The following is a 21,207-nucleotide window of genomic DNA, read 5'->3' as shown; positions in this document are numbered from 1 at the left end:
ATGTGTATTGCGTCGACGAAACTTCGGCATTCAGTCCACTGGAGCTCAAACATCCTCTGGATATAATTCAGTTCCACCAACAGCAAAACTGAAAAGATGTGAGAAGACAATTGGTGACTTTTCACTAAAACAGAAACACATGCGGGCTCGTCCGGGATTTGAACCCGGGATCTCTCGCATATCACTCACTGAAACTCCCTCAGCGAGGATCATACCCCGAGATCAACGAGCCGCTGTTACTGTAGCTGTGCAGCCAGTGTAAAAGTTGGTTGCATCTCACAGCCGATCGACCATCCTTTCAGACCACTTCGATCCATTCAATCTCGTTTTCTGTTCGGGTGCACAGCAATATCAAGTTGTGCACCAACTATTCCCATTCACCAATATTAGTCTCCCTTTACCAAATTGCTTTCAAGTGCACGACTTGAGTTATCAAGTAAGACGTTTCAGAATTAGTTGCTCTTAAAATACATTGCTTGTGAGGATACTCAGAGTCGTATCGAATTCTGGCACGCTCTGTTCCCTTTGAATTGCAACCCACACATAGAATTGAATCATAGAAAGCTTACAGCACGGAAAGAGGCCATTCGCGCCATCGAGTCCGTGCAAGATCTCTGCAAGAGCAATCCAGCTAGAACCACTCCCCTGCCTTTCCCCGAAGCCCTGCATTTATTTTCCTTTCAAGTACTTATCCAGATCCCCTTTGAAGGCCATGATTGAATCTGCCTCCATTATACCCTCGGGCAGTGCATTCGAGATCCGAACCTCTCGCTGTGTAAAAAAGTTTTTCCTCATGTCACCTTTGGTTATTTTACCAATCACCTTAAATCTATGTCCTCTGGTTCTTGACCCTTCCGCCAATGGGAACAGTTTCTCTCCAGCTTCCATGTCTCGATCCTTCATGATTTTGAATACCTCTATCAAATCTCTACAAAACCGTCTCTGTTCCAAGGAGAACAACCTCAGATTCTCCGATCTATCCACGTGAGTAAAGTCCCTCATCCCTGGAATTATTATCGTATTTTTTCCGGAACCCCCTCGAAGGCCTTCACATCTTTCCTGAAGTGCGGTGTCCCGAACCCCACACAACATTTCAGTTGTATTCGAACCAGTGTGTTATAAAGTTTCATCCTGACTTCGAAACTTTTTGTACTTTTGTACTCTTTATATCTATTTCTAAAGCCCAAGATCCCGTATGCTTTTTAACCGCTTTCTCAACCTGCCCTGCCACATTCAACGATTTGTACACATAAATCCCTCTTTGTTCCTCTACCGCTTTTACATTTGTGCCCTGGAGTTTATTTTGCCTCTCCTCGTTTTTCCGACCGAAATGTATCACTTCGCATTTTTTTTGCGTTAAATTTCATCTGCCCCGTCTCCGCCCTTGCCACCAGCCTGTCTATATCCTTTGAAGTTCATCACTATCCTTATCATAGTTTCCTACCCTTCCAAGGTTTGTTTCATCTGCAAATTTTGAAATTGAGCCCTGTGCACTCGAGTCCAAGTCATTAATATATATCAGGAAAAGCAGTGGTTCCAGCACTGATCCCTGGGGAACGCCACTGTACACCTCTCGCCAGTTCGAAAAACAACAGTTCACCAGTAATCTGTTTCCTGCTGTTCGTCAATTCTGCATTCATGTTGTTCCTGCCCCCTTCATTCCATGGGCCGCAATTTTGATGATAAGCCCACCATGCGGCACTTCATCAAACACCTTTTGAAAGTCCTTATACACCACATCAACCAAATTGCCCTCATCTATCCTCTCTGTTACCTCATCAAAAAACTCTAACAGGTCAGTTAAGCACGATTTACCTTTAACAAATCCGTGCTGCCTTTCCCGAATCAATCCACCCTCGTCCAACTGACTGTTAATTCTGTCCCGGGATATCGTTTCTAAACGTTTCCCCATAACTGAGGTTAAACTGACTGACCGATAGTTGCTGGGTTTAATCGTACACCCTTTTTTGAACAAGGGTGTAACCTTTGCAATTCTCCAGTCCTCTGGCACCACCCACATATCTAAGGATGTTGGTAGATTATGGTCAGTCCCTCCGCAATTTCCACCCTTACTTCCCTCAGCAACCGAGCATGCATTCCATCCGGACCTGGTGGCTTATCTACTTTAAGTACAGCCAGCCGTTCAAGTGCCTCTTCTTTATCAATTTTTAGACCATCCAGTATCTCAACGATAACTTCCTTTGCTGATACTCTGTCTTCTTGGTAAAGACAGATGCAAAGTACTCATTTGGTACCAAGGCCATCCCCTCTGCCTCCATGAGTAGATCTCCTTTATCGTGCCTAATCGGCCTCACCCCTCCTCTGACTACCCGTTTACTGTATGCATGCCTGTCGAAGTCTTTTGGATTCCATTTTATGTTGGCTGTCAGTCAATAGTCATATTTCTCTGTGCCTCTCATTTCCTTTTTCCTTCCCCTCTGAACTCCCTAAATTCTGCCTAGTGAATTAACGCATAAAAAAGTTAACATTTCTTTCAGCCGGAAACAGAAAGTTACTGGTTGATCAATGGCGATTTGAACAAGTATTCGTCTTTTTTACAGAGTTTAATGAGTTTTGCGAAATTAATACAGTGAACTAATACAGTAAAGTTGAATTCCTGATCGGGAACCGCCTCAGACAGCGTATTACTGCCCATCCCTGGGAAACAAGATACGATCGAAACTTTGACAACACATCTCAGATCCCCCTACAAAGTCACAGCTTGCCAGCTGTTCCGAAATCTGGAGCCTGGACAGGGAGTTAAACGTTGGACCTTCAGCTCACTGCCCACTTTAAAAGTCTGATACTCTACCGACTGAGCTACCCAGGCTCGATACTACATAAGCTCCCATCGTACATATTCATGGGAGATCTCTGAATTATCCGTGCAGCCGTCGAACGAGCGTGAGGTCCGTTTGATAAAATTCTCAGCAACGTGTTGAGGAGAATCCTTGTTCCTGTTGAACAAGATGTAAGAAACATGGACAGTGAACTCGTGAGTTTACAATTCTTCTTGTTTGTGCCAAATGTCTTGTCATTCGTTAGCAGCAATTAAAATAACACTTTACCCAGAGGCTCAAAAGCTGAACTTGTCTCACACGGGAGTTGGAAAAGGCCTCTCGACCTTTCAGCGTATTAACATCTGGAAGCTGAATAATTTCACCCGTGACACAGTGAAACCAGGCAGCATATTTCTCTTCCAAACTTTCCCCACACGAAACTTCCAACCGATGAATATCGGCTTAAAGAAAAGAAGAATTGTTTGTTTGGTTCTTTAGATTTAAAGATCTCGTACCGGCCCCTTTGCCATATGAGCTGCCGCTAAAAGCCCCCTCTCCCGCTATGAACAACGAAACTGGCACCTGCTATTTCAAGACGGTAGGCCAGATGAACGCAAATGCCCACATGGGAAAACTAAGAAGTCGATTGTTGACCTCCATATGTTTGTCCCACAAGAGCATATTGTAAAAACGACTGGTTGTTAACAAGATGCGTTATGGAAGATACCATTTGTACCTTGAACTCCGATCAAAATGTTCGGCGTAAAAGGTTTGGTTGTTTTCGAAGACGCTAGAACTCACAACCTGGTCATTTCTGGAGCCCATACTGCTATAAATAAGTAACGCACGCTTAACAATTGTACAATACGAGAGCAGCGAACAACGGACGGCATCAGCACTCCTGCCAAACAGCTTCATTTTCGGTCTCTCAATTATCACTTCGAGATGTTTCTCAAACAGAAGCTTCCAATCAGATGCGCTTCGTTAAATAACAATTCCTCAATCAAGAGAGTTTTGATCGATCATGACTAAATTTCCTCACCTGTTCCTTTTAATCATCTGGAATGGTGACCATCAGGTCCTGGTGATTTGTGTATCTTCAGCCTAATTATTTTCTCCATTGCCATTATTTTACTTATACGAATCCCATTGATTTATTAACAGTTTTCCTCGTGTCTCTGGTATGTTAGCCTCATCCATTTCTGTGACGACCGATGCAAATTAAAAATTTAGCAACTCTGCCATTTCCTGATTTTCAATTACAATATCACCTCCATCTGTCTTCAAGCGGCCCACATTACACTAAGCCTCCCTTCTTTCTCTTAATATACTTGTAAAAACCTTGAGAGTTGTCCTCATTTTCCCTCACAAGATTTTCTCCTTTTCCCTTTTTGCTTCTCTTGGGATTTTTTAGTTTCAGCACCACAATAAACAACACTTCGCTGTAAAGTTCGGCTCAATAGTTCTCCAATGTCAGAGCGAGAATTGTCTGAAGCCCTAATTTATTTAACGTAACAAATACAATCACACATAATCATCCATGTATCAACGCACTGATGGATGCACAAAGACAAACACAGCGAGAAATCCAGTCAGTGTCGGAATGCACAGGTAAACGGACAAGCGAAATGGACAGAGAGAAAACGGCCTGAACCACCAATAGTGAAGTGTCGCTGATAGATATTAGTGAGAGGAGGTGGGGCTGTTGCATCATCAATTGGCGCTGTGGCTTAATTGGTTAAAGCAACTGTTTAGTAAATAGGAAATCCTGGGTTCAACTCCCAGCAGTGCCTTGTGCAGCTTATTATTTTACCTAATTTGTGGAATTAAGCGGCAAAATAACAATGTGGTATTTGTCTTTGTTCAGGTTTCAGGAGGAAACGGATAGCAAGATGACTGTTCAAAAACGCCCTTTCATTCCACAGACAGACCTCTGATGGAATGTGTCTGTCACACGTTAATTTAAGGACACGTTCTTGTTTCTGGGCTCGTTGGGGTCGAGGCATAATTCACGATTTGAGGTTCAAAGTCGGAACTCGTCCAAATTTGGACCTCGACTTGTGATCTTGACCTGCGGTACAAACGTTTGCAAATAGGAAAAATAAGTCTTCAAATCGCTCCACCTGAATCTCCAGACCCGGATGAAATATATCCCAGGATGTTAACAGAAGCAAGGAAGGAAATAGCGGAGGCTCTGACCATCATTTTCCAATCCACCCTGGCAAAAGTTGTCGTGCTGGAGGATTGGAGGATTGCTAACGTTGTACCATTGTTCAAAAAGGGAGAAAGGGATAGATCGAGTAAATACAGGCCAGTCAGCCTAAACTCGATGGTGGGTAAATTATTTAGCACAATTCTGAGGGAAAGTATTAATCGTCATTTCGAAAGGCACGGATTAATCAAGGACAGTCAGCGTAGATTTGTTAAGGGAAGGTCGTTTGAATTGAATTACTTGAGGAGATATCAAGGAGGATCGATGAGGGTATCGCGATTGATGTAGTCTACATGGGTTTTCGCGAGGCTTTTGACAAAGTCCTGCATGGCAGATTGGTCAAAAATGTAAATGCCCATTGCATCCAAGGGACATTGGCAAGTTAAATCCAAAATTGGCTGAGTGGCAGGAAGCAAGCGGTTGTGATCGACGGGTGCTTTTGTGACTGGAAGGCTGTTTCGAGTGGGGTTCCATGCGGCTTCGTAATAGGTCCCTGCTTTTCGTGGTACAGATCATCGATTTAGACTTAAATGCAGGGGGCATGATTAAGAAATGTGCAGATGATAGAAAAATTGGTCCTGTGGTTGATAGTGAGGAGGAAAGCTGTCGACTGCAGGAAGATATAGATAGAGCGGAACGGTGGATTGAAAAGTGGCAAATACAATTCAATCTGAAGAAGTGTGAGTGAGTTGTGGGGGGGGGGGGGCAAAAAGGCAAAGGAGTGCACAACAAATATTGTTATTAATTTGCCATTTACACGCCCATTCTGCAAAGTTGTTCATGTCGTCCTTATTTTTCTCATTTTTCCTTTGTATTAACTACAGCTCGCAATTAGGTGTCATCCCTAATTTTGGAATTGTACTTCCGATTCCCGTGTCCAAATCATCAATGTAAATTTTGAACAACAGTGGTCCCAGAACCGACAAAATGTGAACAACAGTGGTCCCAGAACCGATAAATTGTAAATAACAGTGGTCCCAGAACCGATAAATTGTGAACAACAGTGGTCCCAGAACCGATAAATTGTGAACAGCAGTGGTCCCAGCGCCGACAATTTGTGAACAGCTGTGGTCCCACGAATTTTGATCTTGAACTGCAGTTGAAACTTTTGCATAAAAAGAAATAACGTCCCCAAATCGTCCCACGTGAATCTCAAACGCTTTGGGAAGAAGTTTAACAGAAACAATCAGGACTTTAAAGGCACCTCAACGACCTGAACTTCCGTTGAATGAATTTTGTTAGCCATTACATTCGACCGTGAAATCGCTCTTGACTTTCATCTCACTGAAGCAGAGCGTGGCCGCTTTGTATCTGTGAGCATGTCGGTCGCGTGTTAGCTTTGATATTGATCGCTTCCAATTTGTAAAATTCATCAATCGTCAGGGAAAAGAAATCGAGAATCGAATTGTCCCTCTAAGTGATGAACTGAAGGGATTGGTGATCCAAGCAGATCTGGAAAATGCGTGGTGCAATCGGTCAGGAGTTCCAAATCCACCCTCCAGCCACTCGGCAATTATATTGAATGAACTTTACTCTGGCCCAGTGGCGCCGCACTGAAATCGAGTATTTCTCCGGCATGTTTAACTTCATAGTTGCTGGTTTAAGAGTGAAGACTGGCTGGTTGGATTTTAACTCCTACAAGCTTTAATCATTCATTTTTCACTGACTGTAGACAGTTGTTATATTGGTCGCTGCAAACTCAAAGTTTAGCCCAGTGAATTATTGGTTTAGCAGGTGATCTCTTCACCTGTTCTCGGTGGTGTTATCCATTAGCCTGAAAGTTTGATTGTTCGAGCCCTTATTTTATTTTTCCTCAGGATTCATTGCCTCAAAGTTCCAGGGTTTCAACGCATGTTTTGGAATCAAGAAAATGTACCGGAATCATTGCCAGCTGAGCAGGGCTGATATTCTACCATTTACCCTGCGGTCGGGAATCAGGCACATGAATCATATAAAGGAATCGAACATTGTCGACACGGTAATTACAATTCTCCTTGAAAGACAATCCCCCTGAAAGGCCCGAAGGGAGGCCGCATTCGCAGCAGGAGAGCTGGTTCGCTGTGACATGGAGATTTCTTTAGTGAGTGAGACCAGACTGTTCCTATGTTCAGAGAATACATTTCACACCCTTTATTTTGGAAAAGCAAAACGGTGGGGATTTTTGTCATAGCCCGATGCCTTTCGTGTTGTATCAGATGTTCCTCGTTGCGTTACTTTCATCTTGATCGGAGAACCAGTTCGGGCGCTCCTGTGACAAACAGCGACAATTGCCAGTTAATGTTAAATTTAACAACGACTCCACTGCGTTTTTAATCCCACTCTTAAGATGCAGTCTTTAAAATGAAAAAAATTCATCACATTCAAAGCATAAAAATCTTATTAAAGTTTTGACCGTCTCTCGGGAACCACGTCAACATCGCCTTCAGTCTGGAATAGAAAGTTATCGATTGATTCATGGTGATTAAAACAGGGATTCAGTTACGAACAGGATTTAATTAGCTTCATGTAATTAATTTAATAAGTTCATAACTCTTTTTAAAGTTAATTCCCTGACTGGGAATCGAACCTCGCGGCGGTGAGAGTACCGAATTCTCACCACCAGGCCATTGGGGAGCTCCCAAGATTGCGCACGAGACAAAGTGGAACTGATGACATTATTTTTTCTTTCGCTCTTTCATGATTCATTCAGCTCTGTGTTTATTCTCAGGCCTCTTATCTCTCCTTCTTTTCAGCTTCTGACTGCGGATATTCCTGTGGTGAAATATCAATAATATAGAACATCTCACAGCCCCGGTATATTTGCTGTTTCTCTGTGCAGTTCTGTGCAAAATCAAACTGCACGCAAATACCGACAGTGCCTCTCTCTCACTCCCCACAGAAGCAGCAGGAGATGCCACTTTAAACTGCCAGTTGCTTCAAACGATTCATGATGGACCTGCGTGACCTTGCAGCTTTCCCAGGAGCTGCATTCAGTGCGTGAATTTTGGAAATGGAAAATGTCCATCAGCAGCTTGTGGTCGTATTTTACCTCACTTTCCATTTCATGTACATGCTTACTTGCACTTGGTGATGTCATTGCCTGAACATCACCTCTGTCGCGATATTATTTCGAACAGAAAATGCCATTTTGTGCGAGCAGTTTGTCTGGCAGGAAAATGACCTGAATTACAAAGGGCCAATTCGGAAAGGCCGCGTTGCTCTGCTTGTTCGCAGCAAAGAATTTTCATCGTTTCCTTGGTGTTTAGTGTTTAGGATTCGGCGCTTTCATCACCACGGCAAAGGTTCGATTGTCGGTCTCAACATCCGCATATTATACACTCTACCATCAGTGTACTGTACTCAAATTGCTGATTTTTTCATTGTGAGGGGAAGAAACATAAATGTGTGGACATTAATTACGAATTCATCAGCTGGGTTGCACCTTTTCTTTTCCTATCGTCTCAGTCTTTCCATCTTTACCCTTCTCTGCTGGTGTTGCAGGTTCCATCATTCTTCGCTGTTCACGATGCCTGAGAAGTCCATCAGGAGAAAACAGGCAAATTCAAGAGACAGAGACAGGGAGAGATTAAAACATAGAAATAAATTGTATAAATGTCAAGTTCTGCGAACGAGCAGAATTTAGAATGGAGCTTGGGAGAGATTCCTTCACGTGTCTTGCAATTTTGCAAGAGATCATTGGGCTCCGAGTTAAAAGCGTCGTTGGCGATGGAGCACCTCTCTGAGGGAGCGAACAAGGTCCGTTCGTTCAAGTTCAGATTAATTTGAACACTGAACAAACTTTAAAAAGTAGCGCTGCGAACAGGATTCGAACCTGTGCAGGGCAAACCCCATTGGATTTCAAGTCCAACGCCTTAACCACTCGACCATCGCAGGTGCAAACAATGCACAGCTATAAATCAGAATGCGTAGGGTTATCACACGAGATCTGTGACACTTTGTTCTCTCAGACAGGTTTCCTGCTGGTAACTTACAGCTTGTTAATGTGCTGACTTTGCTGTCTCGGTGATAGAATTCTCATCTCTCACGTGAGAAACCGGGGTTCGATTTCCGGTTCGTTTAGGATTATTTTCATTCTCCATTCATAAGATCGCGTGAATTGTGCGACATTCGCCCTCAGCTTAAATCTGCGCACCATTTGAGACATTTTCCATTCTCCACGTGTGTTGCGTCGAAGCTGGGTTGGAAAATCACATTGCAAGTCCAACGCCTTAATCATTGGGTCATCGCTGCTGCAAGCGACAAATCCGACACCGCTGCAGAAGAGAATGAAGAAGGTTATGACAGGAGAACTCTGAGATTGTATGTTCTTTTAGACAGGTTTCGAACTGAGCGCATCCCACCGGCTGCTGTGTGGACTTTGTTATTTCAGTGATCAAATTCTTGCTTTCTGCGCGGGAGACCCGAGTTCGACCACCGCTCAATCGAGGAGCATTTTTCATTCTCCATTCATGTGGTCATGTGAATTCGGATACGTTTACATTCAGCTTCAATCTGAACACCATCTTGTGACATTTTCCTTTCTCCATGTGTGTTGTCGTTGACAGAACCTCTGCATTCTGTCCTCCATGCACTGGAATTAAGACAATCCTGCCGACTACACCGCTGACAAGACGTGAGAAGCCAATTAGTGATTTTGAACTAAAAATGGTATCACCGCAGGGCTCGTCCGGGATCTCTCACATAACAATCAGCAAATCCCCAAAGCGAGAATCATACCCGAAGACCAACGAGCCACTGATAACAGAGGGGTGCAACCAGTGCAGAATTCTGTGCCACCCACAGCCGATCGGCCACCATTCTGTCCATCATATCACTTTTTCTATTCCGATGTACGGCAATGTGAAGACGTACATTAACTATTTCATATCAACAATATTAGCCTCTCTTTACCACATTCGTTTTGAATGTGCGAGTTGTATTATCAAGTGAGACTTTGCAGAATTAATTGCTCTAAAGCTACATTGTTGTCTGTCTCGGCATCCGCAGATTATCCACTCTCCCACAAGTATAACAGTGACCACACTTCAAAAATACTTCATTGGCTGTAAAGCGCTTTGGGAAGTCTTGAGGTCGTGAAAAGCGCTTTATAAATACAAGACTTTGTTTTTATACTGGGCTAAAAGTACTGATGTTTTCACTATGAGGACGAAGAGACATCAATATGTGGACATTGGCTACGAGTTCATCATCTGGGTTGGTCCTTTACTTTTCCGACCGTCTCAGTCTTTCGATCTTTACCGTTCTCTGCTGGTGTCGCAGGTTCGATGAGCTTTGGCCGTTCAACGAAGCCTGAGAAGTCCATCAGGGGAAAACAGAGAGGGACAGAGACAGGGAGAGATAGAGAGATCTCAGTATAGAAAAAAAGCCTGATTATCAAGTTAGCAGAATTTGAAATGAAGCTTGAGAGAGATGGAATCATACACTCATTGAATCGTTACTGCACAGAAGGAGGCCATTCGGCCCATTGAGCCTTCCCCGGCTCTCTTTAAGAGCAATCCAGTTCGTCCCATTCCCCCGTTCTTTCCCTGTCGACCCGCTAATATTTTTCCTTCAAATACTTATCCAATTCCTTTTAGAGAGTCACGATTAAATCTGCTTCCACCGCCCTTTCAGGCGATGCATTCCAGATTATAACTACTCGCCGATTTAAAACGTTTTTCCTTATATCGCCTTTGGTTCTTTTGTCAACCACCGTAAATCTGTGCCCTCTAGTTCTCGACCATTCCGCCAACGGGAGCAGTTTCTGTTTGTTTACTTTATCTAAACCCGTCATGATTTTGAACACTTCTATCAAATCTCCTCTCAACCTTCCTGCCCGAAGGAGAATAAGCCCAGCTTCTCCAGTCTATACACGTAACTGAAGTCCTTCATCCCTGAAACCGTTCCAGTAAATCTTTTCTGCGCCACCTCTAAGGCCTTCACATCCTTCCTAAAGTGCGGTGCCCAGAATTGGATACAATTCTCCAGTTGTGGATTATTGTGAAATTTCCTTCAAGCACCTTGAAGTTTTGCAAGAGACCACAGGGCTCCCAATTAAAAGGCTCTGCCGCGGTGGAGGATCTGTCTGAGAGAAGGAAATGCGGCCCGTTATCTCCAGTTCATAATTATTTGAGCATTGAACAAAACTGTAAAAAATGTCGCCGTGAGCAGGATTCCAATGATTCACCGAAAGACCCTGTCGAGTTTTAGATGTAACGGCTTAACCACTCGGCCATCACAAGCAGTGAGTGCTAGGAATGCACGGCTGTAAATCAGAATGCGCAAGGTACTCAGAGGAGATTTGTGAAATTATATGTTGTTTCAAACAGGTTTCCAACTGGACACAGAGAGCCCGATGCCATGCAAACGTTGCTGTTTCACTGGTAGAATTTGCACTAACCACGCGAGGGAACAGGGTTCGTATTCCCGACCAATTAAGGCGCATTTTTATTCTGCACCTCTGAGATCGCCTGAATTGGGATAAATTCACCTTCAGTTTCAATCTGCACACCGCCGTGAGACATTTTACTCTCTCCGTGTGTGTTGCGTCGACAAACCGGCTGCATTCTGGACTCTGGACCTCAAACATGCTCGAGGATTAAATCAATCCTGCTTTCTGCAACGCTGAAAAGATGTGAGAAAGAAATGAGTGAATCCTCACTGGAAATAGTGAAACAGGAGGGTTCTGGGATTTGAACTGGGGACCTCTCGCATATCAAACATTGAAACGCCCAAAATGAAAACCATAATCCGAGAGCAAGGAGCCGTCAGTTACACAACCGGACAACCAGTTAAAATATCCCTGCGACCCACAACCGATCGCCCATTCATTCAGACCGCTTCTGTCCATCGAATCATGGAATGGTTACAGCACAGAAGGAGGCTGTTCGGCTCATCGAGCCCGTGGCGGCTTTATATAAGAGCAATCCAATTAGTCCCATTCCCCGGCCCTTTCCCGGTGCTCTGTATTTTTCCCCTTCAAATTCCTTTTTAAAGTCACGATTGAATCTGCTTCCACCACCCTTTCAAGCAGCGCATTCCAGATCAGAACTACTCGCTGCGTCATTAAGTTTTTCCTCATATCTCCTTTTGTTCTTTTGCAATCACCTCAAATCTGTGTCCTCTGGTTCCCGACCATTCCGCCAATTAAAACAGCTTCTCTTTGTTTACTTTATCTAAACTCTTCATGACTTTGAACACTTCTATCAAATCTTCTCTGAACCTTCTCTGCTCCAAGGGGAACAACCCCAGCACGAGGCAAATACGGTCAATTAGCTTCAATTAATTTATTTGATCATTAAACAGACCTTTAAAGACAGGCGTTGTTTTTTGGAAGTTTGAGCTGGTGGTTTAAATCGCTGGTTTCAATGTCTGGGGCGTTTCTCGATTCGAATTTTTCCACTGACAGAATTTATGCAAATGTCCATTTTGACTTGTTCACAGAAATCCCGATTGTAGTGCGATGGAGCAGAGGATGTGAAAGAAGCTGAAAGTGAAAGTCCAGATATTAGTTTCCTCACGGGGACAGGACACGTTTCCACAGGTAAGGACATCTTACCTTATGATTCTTTCCAGCAGAGTGGGACAGGTGATCAGAGTGACCGGGCTCTCGCGGCGCAATCAGTCCTTATATGAGTTACAGGCTCGGGAAATGCCGGGGTTTTTAATTCGAGTCTCACCGAGATCAAACAATCCTTTTGTTTGTGAATATTTCGACCGGAGCTGAAGGTGGAATTGATGTGTTCCAAAATGCATCTACTCATCTGAATTGCCATGTGTTTACTCCGGTCTACGCTGTTGCAATAGCAGATGAGATGTTTAGTATTACTTGTTTACAGGAAGGAGGCTGCAGTTTTGTTGACACAAACTATGATTTTGATCCATCTTCAAATCGTGGGATTTAACTGGAGCTTTAAACCAGCGCCAGACGCCGCTCAGCCAGGATACTTTCCACCCGACACTTCAGGAGCTAGTTTTACAGGCAAGAATTCGACCCCTGAAGCACCAATGCTGCCACGGCAGCAGGATGCATGTGTCCAGTTAGAAACCTGTCTGAAGGAACATGCAGTCTGACAGCGCCGGAAGTCCCGCAGATTGACTTTCGGTCTGAGCAGATGTTGAGTCTCCTTCTTGAGAGAGTTTCGCCAATCCAGCTCAGAGTGGTTTAAGAATCATGAATTCGGGTGTGACTGGAGCCACTTGTGTAAGATGAAGTGTCGGGGGCAGTTTCACATCCTTGACGGACATTAATGATCCTGTTGCGGTTTTGCTGCAAAATTTCACTTCCCAGCTCCCGAACTAAAATCCAACGCCGTTGCAATTCGAATCCACAACCTTTGAATTGAAAGTGTGTCTCTGGAACTTGGGATCAGTGTGGGACTGACTACTTCTGCTGTCTGAGACTGTGGAACTGATGACCTGTCTGTGTCTCTGTGCTCTGTCGGTGATAATGTACCTACTGTGTGTGAGAAGGAGCTGGCTGCATAGTTCCTTGTGCCTCGGGTGGAGGAAACATCACATTCATACAGGATCCTCCAAGTATTCGCCTGTAGGAAGAAAAATGATCTGTTGTCACTCAAGAAACGGTTTAATATCTCTGCTAATGATCATTTTGAATATCCACAAATGAAAACTAGTGATACAAACAGTGTCAGTGTCTGACTCCACTGCAGTACTGCACCACTCAGCTTCTGCACACCAGGTGTGTTGGGCTGTTTTACAACAATTTAGTGACATCCAGACACAACCCAACCCTTGCACTGATCCATGAGTGGGACTACCCGATGGGGCAGGGACCTTTGTCCAGGTCAGGTTTCTAATCCCCTCTCCCATGGGACTAACCGTTCAACCCAAACATAACAGCGGCTGTTTAAAATGTGTCCTTCACACTTCTCACCTGGTGCCTGCAATAGGTGTTCTTTGTATAACTCCCCACATCCTTACTGTCCGGCTCTTCACTGTCCAATAACAATAAAAAGGGTGAGACTGGAACTAAACCAGGGCCATTCACTATTGGTTTGGGGAGAGAAAGCAGCAATGATTTTAACAGCAGGTTCTTCCCATTCTCTCTCCCTTCCCCTGGACACACCCTGGACACACACAGCCCGAGAATGACCTCTCCCTTCCCCCCTCTCACTCCATGTTCCGGGACCAGTTCCTGATCCACTCCGCCTCTTACAAACAGCCCTCGGACTCACATTACCCTTCCCCCGGAATCACTGCCGATCTCTGAGCCCATCTGCGGACACGGTCCCGGAGCGATGAGCTGCTGTAACGAGGCTGCTCTTTGCTCCCTTGCCCCGGGGGCCGTGATCTCTCCATTCCCGGCTGTTTTAAACCATCTTCTTCCGCTCACTGAGGGAATGGCGCCCACAGGCCCAGATGGGGGAGCGCAGCGCGCATGCGCTCTTCTGCTCACCAGCAACCAGCGCTGGGGGCGGGGCTGAGTCACGCATGCGCAGATATCTGGTTTAATTCCCAAGACAAAAATCGATGGAAACTTCCCCCAATTGGAATTTTTCCGAGTCTGAGCAAAGGAAGTGGGGCTGGGGGAAAGGTCAGAGGGAATGGGGTCCATAGGCAGTGCAGGAACAGGCACCAGAATGGGAAACAGATAGGATTTCACCAGTGCCCAACGCTGGAATCCAGACTGACTTTACAATCTCCAACTATTAAAGTGGATGTTTCCTTCCCTGCTGTTTCTCTCGGTGTCTTTTGATGGTAAAGGGGCTTTCATAGATAAATTGGGCGGTTGTGGAACGAGCCAAAGGATCCTGTTCATTAATGGCCCCTACAATGTGTGACTCCGAAACTGGAGGGAGGATTTCTCAAACCAATCCTGGTGAAACGCCGGAGGAAAGTAGGAGTCGGTGTATTTGCTGGGACCGTGTAGGATTAATATCAGGCAGCAACAGTCCCAATTTATTTCAATCGGAGTGAAACTCTCGATCACGGAGAGTAATATCGAACAGCTCTGAGCTGTAAAACTGCAGATAGTAGAACAGGCATTAGAGGGTTAAATGTGACCCATTGTTTCTGTCACTTTCTGCACTGTCCCTGAGTGTGGGATTATTAGTGTTTCTGTCCCTTGTACAACATCAGTGAGAGATGAGATTGCATGTTCTGTCTCTCCCAACGCGATCTTTCTGGATAAAACGGAACTTTACCGGTCAGTGCGGAACTAATACTGTTAACGTCTGTCTGGCACTGTGTCTCACCGCTGTCTCTGTCTCTCTCACCGTGTTTGCCTCCCTCTCTCTCTCTGGTGCTACATATGAAGGTGGATACTGCTATTGAGCGTGATTTGGACACAGATAGGAAGTGTAAGACTGATACTGTCTCTCTCTCTCTCTCTCTATTGCTGTACATGAAGGTGGGATACTGTCTGATATAAAACAGAGAGAATGAGATGTCCGGGCCGGGCCATACTGTTACTGGGGATTTGTTCGGCTTCAGTCCCAGTTCATGCTCATTATCTTTTCACAGATTCAGGGCAAGTGTCTTTGTGAGACGGTAACACTGGCGAAGCTACTTTTATTCACTACTTTTAGTAATTTGTCTATCTGTATCCCTCGATCGCTTTGCTGCTCTATCCCATTTATTCTGTTATTATCCAAGCAGTATGTGAGCTCCTTATTTTTCATTCTGCAAGTTTATTAATGCATTTTGATGCATTATTCCTTTGTATTAACTGTACCCCTCAATATTGTGTCATCGTCAAATTTTGAAATGTTACTTCCAATTCCCGAATCCAAATCGTTAATGTTAATTGTGAACAGCAGTGGTCCCGGCACTGATCCCTGTGTTAAACCAATTCCCACTTTTTGCCACTCTAAGCAGCGACCCGTAACCCGTATTCTCTGTTTTCTGTTTTGTCGCCAGCTTGCTGTCTATTCCGCTACCTGTCCCCTGACTCCACGTGCACTGAACTTTGCCATGAGTCTACAATGCGGTACCTTATAAAAGGCCTACTGAAAATCCAAATGTATTACATCGACCAGGTTACCCTCATTTGCACTTTCTGTTAATTATTCAAAGGATTTAATAAGATTGGTCCTGCCTTTGTCCTGTTAGTCGATTAAATCTTGGCCGCTTTACTTGCTCTTGGTACTCCCAGCGCTTTTCTTCGGCAGCAGCACGGCCTGGATATTAGGCAGCACCCCGCCCTGAGCGATGGTCACCCGTCCCAGCAGCTTGTTGAGCTCCTCGTCGTTGCGGATGGCCAGCTGCAGGCGTCTGCGGATGATTCGGGTCTTCTTGTTGTCCCGGGCCGCGTTGCCGGCCAGCTCGAGGATTTCAGCCGTCAGATACTCGAGCACAGCAGCCAGATAGACCGGGGCTCAGGCACCCACACGTTCAGCGTAGTTGCCCTTTCGCAGAAGCCTGTGAACACGGCCCACAGGGAACTGCAGTCCGGCCCGGGATGAACGAGACTTGGCCTTGGACCGAGCTTTACAGCCGGTTTTTCCTCTTCCAGACATTTCCACAATCTCACAAATACTTTCACACAGAATAAAGAAATCCTCCAGCACTCGCCCGACTTATACCTTCTGGGGGAATACAGTGGGGGCATTTGTGATGTGTCTCTCTCAGAGTGTTTACACTGCCCGCTCACCCTCACTGATAACCTATCTTTCAACTGTTGTAATATTGTCCTTTAGCAATATTGCTGCTCCTCCTCCTTTCCCTATTTCCTTGTCCTTTCTAAAGATCTTATAGACTTGAATATTAAGCTGCCATTCGTGCCCAGTTGGTAGTCAGGACCCCGTAATCATATAATGTAATTATTTAACCTCACTGAATGTGTAATGCGGCCGATATAAGGTGAAGAATTACTGGCTGTTGTGTTATTTCCATTGATTGGGGGTTGGCGACATCTACTGGGCGGAAACGGGAACTGCAAAAGAGCGAGAAAGGATCGGTCAGAAACCAGTTGAAATGAAGAACAAAATGCAACAGCCTGCAGTGTCTGTTCAGGATCTGATGTTTAGGAACTATTTTAGTGCGCTGAATTGTCAGCGATGGTGGTATAGTGGTGAGCAGAGCTGCCTTCCAAGCAGTTGACCCGGGTTCGATTCCCGGCCATCGCAATTAAGTGTTCTTATGAGTTTATTTCCTTCAGAAACTCGAAGTTTGCAATCGAATTTGATGCAGTTCAGTTGGACATTGGGCGTCATTTCAGCACCCGCTATCGGGTGCGTTCCTGGTCGGGGGGGGGGCTCCGAAAATCGGAGAATCCCGGCGCGTGACCTGAACCCGCGCACTTCCGGGTTCCCCGCTGACGCGCCGGCGTGCGCGCGCAGCCCCCGCTGGTGGGAATCCCGCAGGCAATTAAAGCCAGCGGGATGCCACTTGAAAGTATTTATTTAGGTATTTCAGGTCATTAACTGACCTGATTAAGGGATTATGTGAGGAGGGGTGGGATTCAAGAGCAAACTCGGACTGTTTCCCACACTGGGGGAAACACTCCCAGGTCAAATGGACGTGTTGCAGCTGTCAGCCTGTGGCAGCTGCAAAGGTCTATTTGACAGGTGGTGGTGGGAGACCCTCACCCATTGCAGGAGGCCACTCTGTCACTTGGGACAAAGTTTGGCCTCCACCACCCTCCTCCTGATGGTCGAAGTCACCAACCCGCACACTTACGCCGGGGTCCGCAGACATGTACCTACATTGCGGACCCCCTCAGATGTACATCTTACGGATGGGGGCCGCCGTAGCTGCAGTCTTGACCTCCTCGGAGGGTGAACAGCATCACCAGCCTCACTAGCCTCGCCATCCACGCCGTCCACCTCTGACACGTGGAGCTCCACAACAGAGTGCTGTGACACATCCACCTGTACAGCAGGAGGGAGGGCTACCGCAGAGAAATGCGTCGCAGAGGGCACTATCCTCGCCACAGGGTCCACAGACCGAGGCTCAGCCTCCTGGACCTCTCTGAGCAGCAGTGCACACGGAGGCTCAGAGTCACTCGACATGTAGTCGTGGAGATCTGCAGCCTCTTTCATGCCGAGCTGCTCCTGGCTGGCCCGAGCACCATCTTCTTACCTGTCGCTGTCAAAGTCACCACTGCCCTCAACAACTTCTCCTCCGCATCCTTCCAGGGTGCAACCAGGGACATCGCCGATGTCTCTCAGTCATCTGCGCAAAAGAGCCCTGCAAATACACCTACACCCACTCTGCAGTGACACAATGGGTGGCATCAGTTGTGGGTCCTCATAGTGATCCTCAGGAGAGGGCATTATTGCACAAACCAGACAGCATTCGCGAAGACATGGTAGTAATGGTGCCAATATAATATGTAATGTGAGCTTGTCAGAAATTCATTGTAAGTAACACCCATGACAAACCCTCAAGCACCCTTGTGCATCCCCTTCATGCTCACGACACGTTTGCCTTACGCTGCCTACTGCACATATGTGATGCATGCCCTGTGGCTGCAGCACAGGTAGTGGCAGGTTGAGTGAGGCTGGCCGTGAAAGAGATGCACGAGAGGGTGATTTTGAGATAGAGCCATGAGATTGTATGAGGATTGGGTTGAGTGGTAGTGGCGGGATGAGTACTGGCGAGGTGAGTAGGTGCAGGTAAGATGACGATGAGGTTTGAGTGGGTATGAGGGGTGATGTGACAGAGTTGTGTTGGCAGTGCTGAAGGAGATGTGGGGTGGGGGCAGTGATGTGGCAGACGGAGTTTAGGGGAAAGACGACGTGTACTCACTTTGGCTGACCTACTGACATAATTGGAGCGCCTCCTGCACAGTATGCAGATGGGCGATATGTTGGTTGCGCTGGTGAGCCAGGCCTTCCTGGTGGCAGAGGCAGGCCGGGAGGAAGATCTCTGTCCTCCCCCTCCTCCTCACTTATTGATACCTGGAGTGAGGCATCATTAAACTGGGAGCAGCCTTCCCCCTGGGCTGCTCCATGCTGTAATTTTTGTTATTTGTTGCAGCATCTGTCAGTGGAGGACTGCCCCTTTAAATAGAGCTCCTCCAGCTGACAGATCTTACTGTGCATGCGCAGTCCGCCCGACGCGCAGATCAGCAGTGGGGAATCCGGAGGAGCAGGGAAGTGGATCCAATTAGTGGATTGGATGCTACAATCGCGCGGGGAGCTGACTAATTTCACCGGGCGCGTTACCCACGCGCCCGATAGCCCCCCCGGGGAGAACCCGCAGCCCTGCTAACATCGGGCCCATTGTTTCCAAAACATAAACGGGTATAATTATAGTAAAACGTTTTCCACCTTCATTTATTTTCCCTATAGACGGAATAGAGGAAAAACATGCTGGAAATAGTGAGCCTCAAAGTATCTAATGAGAGTGAGGAAGGCAAATGATATGCTAGCCTTTATTGCAACGGTGTTGGAATATCAGAGTAAGGAGGTCTTGCTGCAATTGTAGTATGAGGAAATACTGTGTAAAATTGGCCTATATTCGGTGGAGTTTAGAAGAATGAGACGGAATCTCATTGAAATGTATAACTTTCTTAGACGGCTTGACAGGGTAGATGCTGAGAGGTTGATTCCCCTGGCTGTGGAGTCAAGAACTAGAGGTTCTAGTTCCGCCCTCGAGCCTGCTCCGTCATTCAATAGATCACAGCTGATCTTCCACCTCAACTCCACTTTATTGCCCTATCCCCATATCCCATGATTGCCTTGTCCAAAACTCTTTCAAACTCAATCTTGAATACACTAAACGACTGAGCATCCACAACCCTCTGTGGTGGAGAGAAAAGCCTCGACGAAGATAACGGGAATTAAATGGAATATGTCATACAGTTATATCTCGCTGCTCTGCCTGATGATTTTGATCGCTACTTCCCAGCAGAGGGATTTCAAAATTTGGTGGAAAAGCGTTAGGTGAAAGATCCTTTTGCTTTCGAAAATCCTGAATCAATAATGAAGCAGAGAGAGAGAGAGGGGGACTCGCTGTGTAACCGGGCGCAAACACTCACCCACAGCCAAAACAAAATCTGTTTCCCACTTGGCGCGAAGCAACAATCCATGTTATTTGATTTTAAATAGTTTTGTTTCTGAATTGTATAAATTTTCTCCAATTGTATTTCCCAACTCAGATTCAATGCCTCCAAACCAACCCAATGTTGGAGATGGTGCGATGGGTTTGGATTTCAGCAGAGAGAGAAGGGTAAGTGTGTGAGACGGGGATTTACAGTCTGGGGGAATGAGCAGGAAGAATCTTCCATAGAAACTAGATTTGCCTGTTCTGAATTGCTATCCTGTATTCCCTGTATTCAAGGTGAGGACTTTTGTTACATACTTTTACAGGGTATTATAAGGGGAGGATTTGCAGACGGGAAACTCAAACCAAACATCACATCAAGATCTGACCGTCACTCGATTCACCAGCACCTGCAGATCATCGGCCTCTCTCTCTGTCTCTCTCCTCTCTGTTTCCTTTTTTGCTCTCCCTCTCTCTCTTTCTGTGTCTCTCTCTCTTTCACTCTGTGTGTTTCGACCTCTCCAGCTCTCCCTCTCTCTCCTTTCTCTCGTTTCTTCTCTCCCCTCCCTCTCATTTTCCTTCTCAGTCGCGTTCTCTATCGCTCCTCTCTATCTCTCCTCAGTCTTTCCTCTCTTTAGCAATGCCCGATTTCACATCCGACTAAATCCTAACATCCTGCGCCTGTTTTCTGTTCACCTGCCCCGTGTTCCAACGATTCTATTATCAGTGTCAGTTTATTAAATGGTGAAACCTCTCTGAATAGTTTAATGTTTCTATAGATCATATAGGTCTCCACGTGTTTCCCTGCACTGTTCACTTCATCTACAATGCAAGGAAGAAACAATCGAAAGCCTGTTACACACACCTCGCAATAATTGAAATCACTTCTCCTGTAACTATAAAGTACACCGTTAGATGGCGGCATTGTTCAATTAACAAAACGCCAACATCCCCGCTGCTGCTCACAATCTGCAGATAAATAGAAGGGCTCATGATTCCAACAGAAACAGTGCAAACTGATACAACATAACATCAAAACATTGCATTTTACAATGAATTCATCCACAGTGCCTCAGAGAATGAGATGTGAAAGAATCAGCAGCAAATTCAATTCAGTAACCAGACCTCTGGGGCTGTAGCAGATACACATATAATGAAATAATATTTCATAACAGTCAGAACCAATAAATACATTGAAATCCCAGTTAAACTGAACCATATTATTGTGGAGGGAGGAGATTGTGCTGCCTCCTTGTAACACCGAGACCGTGAGCTGTCTCATTA

General features: G+C 45.6%; 3 non-coding genes across 3 annotated transcripts; 2 read left to right on the top strand and 1 right to left on the bottom strand.

Moving 5' to 3' along the window:
• The first annotated feature begins 4,499 nt into the window (after positions 1-4,499).
• Positions 4,500-4,573, top strand: trnat-agu (transfer RNA threonine (anticodon AGU)). The gene has a single exon. It is a non-coding gene; the product is annotated as a tRNA-Thr (tRNA).
• Positions 4,574-8,782: 4,209 nt separating this feature from the next.
• Positions 8,783-8,865, bottom strand: trnas-uga (transfer RNA serine (anticodon UGA)). The gene has a single exon. It is a non-coding gene; the product is annotated as a tRNA-Ser (tRNA).
• Positions 8,866-16,988: 8,123 nt separating this feature from the next.
• trnag-ucc (transfer RNA glycine (anticodon UCC)) lies at positions 16,989-17,060 on the top strand. Its single transcript has one exon. It is a non-coding gene; the product is annotated as a tRNA-Gly (tRNA).
• Positions 17,061-21,207: the final 4,147 nt, after the last annotated feature.

Source organism: Heptranchias perlo, chromosome 20 (assembly GCF_035084215.1).
Source record: "Heptranchias perlo isolate sHepPer1 chromosome 20, sHepPer1.hap1, whole genome shotgun sequence".
Lineage (NCBI taxonomy): Eukaryota > Metazoa > Chordata > Chondrichthyes > Hexanchiformes > Hexanchidae > Heptranchias > Heptranchias perlo.
Note: the sequence above shows the minus strand (reverse complement) of the source record. Positions and strands in the feature narration are given on the sequence as shown.